Source organism: Felis catus, chromosome A3, assembly GCF_018350175.1.
Source record: "Felis catus isolate Fca126 chromosome A3, F.catus_Fca126_mat1.0, whole genome shotgun sequence".
NCBI classification, from domain to species: Eukaryota; Metazoa; Chordata; class Mammalia; order Carnivora; family Felidae; genus Felis; species Felis catus.
The window spans coordinates 33,423,758-33,433,602 of NC_058370.1; the positions used below are offsets into that span (position 1 = coordinate 33,423,758).

A 9,845-nucleotide genomic window follows, 5' to 3' on the forward strand; every position below is an offset into this window, starting at 1 on the left:
TTCCCCAGTAGAGGAAGTAAAGTACTCCATGACCTAAATACTACAATGTAAAACTAATAATATTTAAAAACTATGACATAAAGTCAACACATCTTATATTACATGATAAGGGAAAGAGAAGGAAGCAAAGATATTGTTCTCTTATAGTCACACACACAAATATATTCATAACAACAACAACAAAGGGAAATACTCATGACAATTACTGTCCTCATTTCTGTAACTGGTCACAAGGTCATAGCTAGCATTTACAGCTACCTTCTTCCACTACCAATTCTGTATTCCCTTTGTATTCAGCAAGCACCTCAGCTGATCATCATCCTTTTCCTGTTAGAGTGACAATAACTTTCATTCCTAAAGGGTCTGGGCCATTAGCACTCCTGCCTAGATTGGGATGTCTCCCAGCATGGTAAGTACTAAGAGTCTCCTGTATTGTTCACGTAACTCCTCCTTAGGTCCATCATGCAGTAGTGGTTTAATCTTCCATTGTGAACTGAGCCAGCACAGGAACTCCCTTTTTGCCTTTTGATTCAGAGGAATGAAGAATCCAGCATGGCCTGGTGGCAGTCTTGATTTCCAGTTCATTGAAATCATTGTTGTATCTCCTGGTAGAAGAATTTCTCCCTTTGGAACTAAAAGCACTAGGCCAGGGAATTATAACGTCACAAGAACATAAACCAAACATATTTGCTTGTGGGTCACTAAGGTAATAGTGAGTGGTGCCTCTTCCATTTCCACTGCTTGATTTCTGGAAACACAAATCCTGGCTGTTGCGGAAATAGTACTACATTCATATATTAGACACTGACTCACTCCTTTTGGGGAAAACAGATGTATAAATGATCAAATATTGTGAAAATCACAGTATACATTCCTGATGAAAGTGTAAGTGGGACACTTCACAGAGTATGTGGCATTTGAAAATGACAGAAAGCTAGGGGCTGATTGCAAATGACATTAATGTCATATGTTTTTTCTTGGCCTTTCCCAGAAGTAGACTTCCAACTAAGAATTCAATTGCAAGTGCTTATTTAAAAAGTCATCCAGAAACAGGGGCACCTGGGTGGCTCAGTTGGTTAAGTGTCCAACTTCAGCTCTGGTCATGATCTTGTAGTTCAATAGTTTTGAGCCCAACATTGGGCTCTGCACTGTCAGCACAGAGCCCACTTCCAATCCTCTGTCTCCCTCTTTCTCTGTACCACCCTTGCTCGCTCACTCTCTCTCTCAAAAATAAATAAACATTAAGAAAAAAAAAGTGGTCCAGAAACAGTAATAATGGTAATAATGGCATGAGGAAGTTAAGACTGGGAAGGAGAAGCCATTGTAGGGTGAACTGCCAAGCTACTCTGGGCAACTAGATCCTAATCTCACTGGGGATCTCTGAGAAACAGTGCTGAACATGTTCCTCAGGTATTTTGCTCCTGAAAGGTGAAAGGACTGAAGTAATTACCTTCAGTAATTCCTTGAGTGTTGCTTCTGTGGTAAGTGTTATTAATTCCTTGACATTTCTGCCTTTCCATGTGCACCAACAGAGATGGCTAGAAAAAAGCTTTCAGGTGAAGAGATGCACAGACTAGTATTTGATACCCAGATATACATTCTGAAATGGCAGAGTCAGGGAGAGGGGCATCAGAGGAAGACCAACAGATTTCCTACAACAGAGAAGGGAATTTGGACTTTATTCAATGGACATTGGGAGGCCATCAAAGGCTCTCAGAATGTAGGATAGAGAGGAAGTAAAAGGTGACTTTTACCACAGGTGTTGAAGAGGACAGTGGTACTATTAAACTAGTAACTCAGAGTCAACTTGATACTCCCTTTCTTTCACCCTTCACATTTGATTATTCACTTAGTTTCATTTTGTTTTTTTGTGTTGTTTTTTTTAGTTCATGAATATTCTCAGCTTTCTTTTATACTAATTTTTGGACACTAAAACCATGATCTCCCCTAGATATTTACTTTAGTTTCACAATTGCAATTGAACATTCCTATACCTAGCTGTTAGCTATTGTCCTAACAAATTTAACCCTCAGCTTCACTAAGGTCTCCATTTTAAATTTCAGATCTCATCAGGGGTCATTTCAGGACCTTCATAATGTGAGTCTACACTTCCTTTCTCCTGCTACAGTAGCCACACTAATTAATCTCACATAGCTCCTCCATTCCATTCCCACTGAAATTCTCTATTTTTCTATCACTGCATATCCATTTATGCCATGGTGACTTTGGACATGTTCTAACATTTGCTGAAAAAGTCAGTTTCCCAAGTACTTATCTCTTGAGGCATTCACAGTGTGTGTGTGTGTGTGTGTGTCCCCAAATTCTAGCAGAGGGCATATTATGTGGTACATGTAATGAATACTTGCTTAATGAAGAACACAAGAGAAAATAGATACTTTCAGGAGAGAGTTAATGAGTCCAGATTTATTCCGGTTTTATCCCAGTTGATCCTGAAGTAACTGTCATTTATTAAAAAGTGTGTAGCAAAAAGTTGGAAAGGAGTCTCTTGATACCTGGAGGAAAGTGAGGTCTGAAGCAGCATACACCTGTTTGAATTTTATTCTGAAAAAGAACATATGATTTAAATCACAAAGCACATGAGTCTTGTTTCCTGTTGCCCCCACACCTTGTTCCATTTAGAAAACAAAGGATTACTTACAAGAACAAGCAAGAACACATATGGTGGCAAAGGATAGACTATTGTAGGACATCTTCAAAGTATAATAATTGGGGAACAAATAAGAGAACTTGAAATTCAAACTAAAGAAAAAAAATCCTCATCTGCCCCTTTGAAATCTTCCATATTCAAGTAGGACCAATTTGTGAAAGCAATAAAGATTCTACTTTCCTTCTTTCCTCACTTTCCAGTGACATTCCACATGCATCATGCTCCCAAAGCTGGGCTGATTCCTAAGTTATAGACCAAATAATTGTTGGGTAAACTAAGAGTATATATGTCTGTAACTAAGGAAGAGTAACTTGGAATGGCTTCTTCATAGAACAATATAACCACATTAGTCAGCCTTGGAGTAAAGTACTATTGTATGGTCAGTAAATTGAATATCTGTGTGTCTATTATTTCATGGTCCAGAATGAGATTCAGTATTTATCTACATGAGGAGATCTGTTGGATTTTTGTGTTTTGTTTTGTAGAGATAGCCTTTCTTCAGCAACACAACAACAACCAAACTTCATGACAAGCAAACACACACCACTTTTCTTATGTTCTTTTTGGACATTTCAGGAACAATCCTTATCCAGTGACTCAGTTTATCAGTTCCCTCTGTCTAACTTGAATTTACTAGCATTTCATGTAAAGAAACTACCTCCCAGGGTCAGAGTGTGCTGACATATGAACTCACTCAACTAACCATCTGATTTTCAGAGACAAGTATAAATAATAATACATTTTTTCTTGTTGTTGTTAATGGGCAATAAGAACCTCCAGTGTTTGAGAATTGTCTAGATCACAGATCCTAACATAAAAAGACTTCTGGAAACTGATGGGGCACTCTGTGCAGAAGAACAATAAATTAAGCCTAACCAAGAGCAAGGTGAGTGCCCAGAAGCACAACTACACAGGTGTGGATTTCTCCACTGAAAAGACATATGGGAATCAAGAGTGGAGGCAGGAGGTGCCTCTGATGAAAAGGATGTGGGAGTCTTTAGTTCACTGATAACTGTGACAAGATGTCATAAAGATGCTTTGATATTAAGGAGAACCATTCCTATAAGAGCTGGTCATTTAGCTTCGATTTCAAAGCTTACACATAATTCTTTAGAATATCCAGGGAGGAAATCTGCTAAATTCGGGTTGAGGGACTATCGGGGAATTTGTAGTATTAGGACTAAATGTTGGAAGCTACTTTATGCTATCACATAAAGATCTGTTAAAGATATACCTGTTAAGGATATACCTGTTTCTACCTCAACATAAGAATTTCCACACAGCATCTATTAGTCACTTGGTCTATCAGTTCCAACAAGGATGACATTTTCTCTCCATTTTATTACATGGGAAATAACTTTTAAAAATATGCAGACTTTTTTACTCTAAAGATCTCTTTTAAAGATTTTTATTTAAGACTATGATGTTGATTACTGAGTAAGATGAACATGTAATAGGATTTTCATACTTTATCTCACTAAAAAAAAAGTTAAGGAACATTTCATAGAAATGTTAGATCTTCCGTCAATAGGAGCAGTTATTCTCTCTTCATACTTTTTTTTTTTTTTTAATCCATCAGCACCACAAGGTCATGGTACAAATAATCAAACATATAATGAAAAATTAGTTCCTTAGAGCTCTACTTTCATTACTCTTGAGTGTCTACTCCAATAAATCTTTGAGATTTCCAATCTATGTGCACTCAAAGCCAGCTTAGTGACTAGTGACCAAGTCTGAGCTGACCAGCTGATGTAGTAAACCAGCCAATTTTTCTTGTTGCCTGGATTCACCAGTTATTTGACTGGTATTATTGAATACTGAGGTAGAACTTGAAAGACTGTGCATATAAATGCAAATTCAGAGTTTGCAAAGTGACAACTCATATGTATCTCCCCTCAACTATATGATACCTTTATTTCATCTCTTTGTACCATTGCAAACTCAGCTCTGCTTTAGGTCAAGGGACTGTGTGACACAGAAGCCCACATTCATTTATCTTGTATTTACTAAGTACCCATAATGTCCCAAACATTCTGCTGGGCCCTTTGAGGTCCAGCAGTGAGCCAGAAGAGACACATGGACCATACACCCATTTTCTCTGTTGTTCATTTCCATCTTTCTATAATCCTGTTTCCTGACAGAAAAAAATATGTCCTTCTTATTTAAGCATGCAACTCTTGTTTTCTTCTGTCATACACTGGTCAGGTTGGTCCCCTATAGAACCAGCCCCTGCTAAAGTGATGTCTCCAACACTGTTAAATCCCACATCACTTTCCCCTTTGCTGCATGCCATGCCTTAGAGCCTGGCATTGAAGAATCACAAATCTACAGTTTGGAAGAAAAGCTGCTTCCGTGACAGGCATTAAAAAGAAGGTGAGATTTGTGGTTAGTTTAGTGAATTTGATCTTTTCACACCAATAATTTAATTGTGATCTTTGTGAATATTCTAGAAGTTATGATATCATTGAATTCAGGGCAGGAAGAGTTCCCATGAATACTTCTACTCCCTTACTTTTTCACACAAAGAACTCTGATACCAAGTGGCTAAGTAAGTGTTTGTCTTTACACAGTCTGCTTGCTTGGGAATTGAAAAAAAAAAACAGTGAAAAAAGTAGAGATAAAATCTAAGCATAACTCATATCTAGAGTCTAATTCATTATTATGAAAACGCAAGTTTAATTAGAGTGATAAATTATTATTATTCTAAAGGGTCAAGCCTCCTTAGATTCTTTCAATTACTTCACTTAGGAAAATAACTATAATTTCTTCTTTAAAACACCAAATTAACAAAACTACTACTAATTCTCTGGGAACCAGGGGAAAGGGAGTCTAGAGCACAATCACATATAAGCATGTGTAGTTAATATATTTTTAGCATCTATAAGGAAATAAGTTTTTTTTTTCCCTTGGACAAAAGAGTCTGTATGATATAATCTGTTTCCACTTTTTCAATAAAAATATGTTGGGTCTTTTTTTTTTAACACTTTTACCTTCTTTCTATTTCTAAAATTGTCCAAAGGCAATGTGATTTTTGTAAAATGTCCTAACGGTTCAAAATCATTCTACTGCCAATGTCTAATTCTAAACCTGATGTTCTGGAGAAATGTGTGGCCTAAACCATGCCAGAATGTCTCGTTTTATGTTTAAATGGTCACAGATTTAATAATGGTCTGAAAAAAAAGAGGCTTGCATTTAACTACATCCTTTAGTTTTTAAGCACTCATCCAAGCATGCACAAACACAGGGGAATGCCATGCTCTTTAAATCCATGAGCATCATGGAAAAGGCCCACTCTGGGCTCTGTACACATTAACAAATTATTACCCATTAGGTCAATGCAGAAATTAATTGTGGGATTCTTTTCAAATCCACATTGTTTCCTGGCTCCGTTGCGGGCCACTCAATTAGACACCTCTCAAGGCCTTTGTGCTGGACTAAACGCAGCTAATTGTTGTATTTCTGCATGGAGTGATTCATCTCCCAGATGTCTCAGACCTTTCAGCAGCTCTGCTCCACCAATATCTCGACATATGAAAATAGAGTCATTTGGGACCTAGGCAGAGGGGAGAGATTGGGAAGCAAATAGAGCAGGGTATTCTTTACCCCTGCCCTTTGGTATGATTAATCTTCAGTGAGAAAGGACTCCTGAATCATTCTCTTGACAGGACAGCCCCCTTGCCCTATCTGGCTTCCCATGTGAGGAGAGATGGATGAATGCTTCCTTTTTTCTCTTCCTCCAGGTGCAGCCCTATTCACACTCAAGCCTGACAGCACATAATAGAACAGTTTCTACTTGCCCGTTGCCTCAGCTCTGTATTCTTTTCTCCTCCATTGATTCTCATTTGTTCATCCCAGTGACAAAGCCAGTCGAACTGAAAATGCACGAAGACCCAAGGACAGTCACTTATTTCCTTGGAGCGCTAGAGTAAATGTGTGTGTGTATTTTCTTACAGGAAACATAACTTCAGAGTAAATCTATGTAAAAAAGGTCCTTACACGTCTGAGTTACTGGGTTAGCTTGATTTTTTTTTTTACTTTGACTTTGAATTTTTGCTTTGTCTTTGTATTGTTTTCTTCAACTCTTTCCTTTGCCCCTAGCAAATAATGTCTGTCGTTCATCCATTGCAATAGTTGACTATACAAGAATGAAGTTGTGGAATAGAGAGAGGTATCCAACCCTCTTATTTCTGTGGTTTCAACCATATTTAAAAGAACCAATAACTTATCATCATCAAATATATTTTTTAGATTTAAATCAGATTGACAAAAATGCTCTGATTAAAAAGTGAGATGAAAAACTGGTACTTAAAACAATGTTTTAACTTTATATGGACACACACCTAGAGTTAGGCTGAGCCCTACCAATAATAATTAAGCTAAACATTAGTCTTAGTTTGAGTTCCCTGAAAACAGACATTGAGACCAGGATACAAGTGTACATAGCTTATTTGGGAGGTGATTGCAGGAAGTGAGGTTGGAATAATTGATGAAAGGTAAGGCAACCTAAAAGACAGCCTAACTTATCAAGCAAGTTATCACCATGGGCAGCTCAAGCTCAGTCCCAATAGGGAGCTCTGGGAACCCCTATAGAACATGCAACTCAAGAGTGATCCCATCTACAGAGCAAGGGAGCTATAGTATTTATACACTAATTTCCAAAAGTAGTGGTCAAAGGTTGGTCCCACAAGACTTAATTAAACCAGTGTATCAGGTAGATTATACTTGATTACTAAATAGTCTTCAGGCAAGTAAATGGAGATGTGGCTATTGAAAGACTGCTGTAGAGCACAGACATGGCAGGGCATCAGCAGAGTAGTGTCTCCTCCATTATTGTACTTTCTAAAGTTAGGACAGGAATGATCACTGGCCTTGATCTAATTAAAATCCTGCAGTGTTGTAGCATCTATGAAAACTCTGACTTTGAACTGTAAGGCCTTCCTTGACTCTTCATTTTGTTACATCAACATTTCTAGCTGAACTTCTCTGTCCTCTGCTTCACTAGACAAACAGCATGGCTAATTAGTCTGACATCACAACCTTAGGAGAACCTATTTGTTTATTTTTGCAAGCACAGTAAAGATTTTTTCCCCTGAACCATTTGAGAGTAATTGCTAACCTGTTGTCCTAATACTTCTGGGTATTTTAGTATATTTTGCATATACTATGTGTATATATATATATATATATATATATGTATATATATACACTATATATATATACTATATATATGTATACATATGTATATGTATATATGTATATGTAAGAGAATGTCCTTGTTTTTTGTAATGTCCTTGATTATGCAAAATTAGGAAATTAACATTAATGCATTTCTACCATCTAATCATCAAATCCCATTCAAGTTTCACCAGTTACCTCAGTAATGACCAAAGCCCATCCCTGCTGCTCATCTTTTCCTTGAGATCCTCTTTCCTCTTTCCCTTGAGGCCACCAAGAGAAGTAAACACATATTGATCAATAGCCAATGGAAAATAAGAGTACATTTTGATCAAGTCAATTGCCTATGATCTACTAGCAAAGAGGTTTTTGAGGAAACAGAGTCTCCTGCTTCCCACCTCTCATTCCATATCTTAAGAACTACTGGCTGTTCACAGTGGTGCATACTATATGAAGCAATGCCCAGCATATTGAAAAATACAGAGATAAGAAAGAAAGATGCCCAAGCTTCAAGAGTTATTGCTTGCTTTGCATGGAGTGAATGAAGAGAGAAACAGAGACCCTATTTAACCCACAGTCATGCTGCCACTCATAGCAGTAGTGTAGTAAAGGTCCTAAACTCAACACAATGATTAGTAAATCCTTCTCAAACTTTTGGGAGGATATGGTACATAGTGCTGAACTGAGAGGTTAACAGAAAGTGCTTCCTTTTCTACATATTCATTTTGATAGAGTCTAAGAGAGTTACAGGATGGCTCATTCAAAGATCCTGCCTTTAATGGGGCAAAACAAAATTTAGTTCAACAAATAAAATAGAAGATAAGTGTGAAGTTCTATGTGAAAGGGACAGAAAAGTGGGCAAATGACAGTGTATGAATAAGTTTCCTTTAAAAATTGTGTGAATTTAAAGAGCTTTACAAATGAGATTTTTTGTTGTTGTTGATCTCCCCTGTATGAAGAGTTGGGAGTTTTGTCTCAGGTCATTACACAAAGACCAATTCTCACCAGGTGCTTAGGGTCATGGGTTCAGTTCACTCCTTGGTTACACTTCCTTTCGGCTCAGTCAACTAAATCAGTGCAGAAGAGAACTTAATAAAGGAAAGGAAATCCTACCAGGACCTGCTCTAAGGCATCTTAGGGTTTTAAACCTAATGCTTGGCCTCTGTATGCCTTCAGGTTAACCATATGTAAACAATTGCTACTTTTCACACCAGAAGCAGGTTACCTTTCAGTGGTGGACTGATTCCTTGGCCATAAAGTTTATAAGTCCACTGGCTAAGTTTATGAAGTGCTCAGGCATCCTTTGGAAATGAAAGGCACTGTGTAGTGGCAAGGGCTCTAGGGTGCGAAAGAAAGGAAACACAGCCAAAGAGCCTAAGTCTTATTAGCCAAATACATTACTTTTGCAATGAAATTAGACACATTCTCAGAGAATTAAGACTGACCCACAGCACTGAAATGCCCTTGAGCTGGTAAAGCAGAGAGCTGTTACATGCTCAGCCTCTGAGGGCTCTTAAGCATGGGAAAACCCAGCGGAGAGTTGAATGGAGTAAAAATAAAACATCTTTGGCTACAGTAAGTCTTGTCCCTTCTGTAAACTTAAAGCAACTCATCACTGAATGGTTCTTCCCTTGAAGTTAGTGGGAATACTATCAAGACGTAGAGAAGGCTTTGAATCAAATTTCCTCAGTTTTCAGTCTTTTGGTAAGAACTTTGACTTTCTCCCAGGGCTGCTAATTGTGCATCTGCTTCAGAAGCAGATGAGACTTCCCTTCCTTAGTTATACATCTTTCCTGAAGCTTTTATTCCTTGTAAAGATAAATCAGATACTATTCCCTTTCAAGTTAAGCACCTAGTTTTGCCATGTAACACACCATCCCAAAATTAGTGGCTGAAACAATCTTTCTTTTCTCATGATAACGTAAACTGGCACTTTGGGCTGGGCTTAACTAGGACTGCTTGTCTCTGCTTAATAAGGTGGTGGAGTTCACCCATTTGTTTG

The 9,845-nt window shown here is 37.8% G+C and overlaps 1 long non-coding RNA gene across 1 annotated transcript in view; it reads left to right on the plus strand.

The window, feature by feature from the left end:
* LOC123384359 overlaps positions 1–6,659 on the plus strand; it is a 114,665-nt gene extending 108,006 nt beyond the window's left edge. Inside the window, exon 3 of the long non-coding RNA XR_006595352.1 lies at positions 6,409–6,659. This is a non-coding gene — a long non-coding RNA (uncharacterized LOC123384359). The remainder of the gene's footprint in view (positions 1–6,408) is intronic.
* The last annotated feature ends 3,186 nt before the right edge of the window (positions 6,660–9,845 follow it).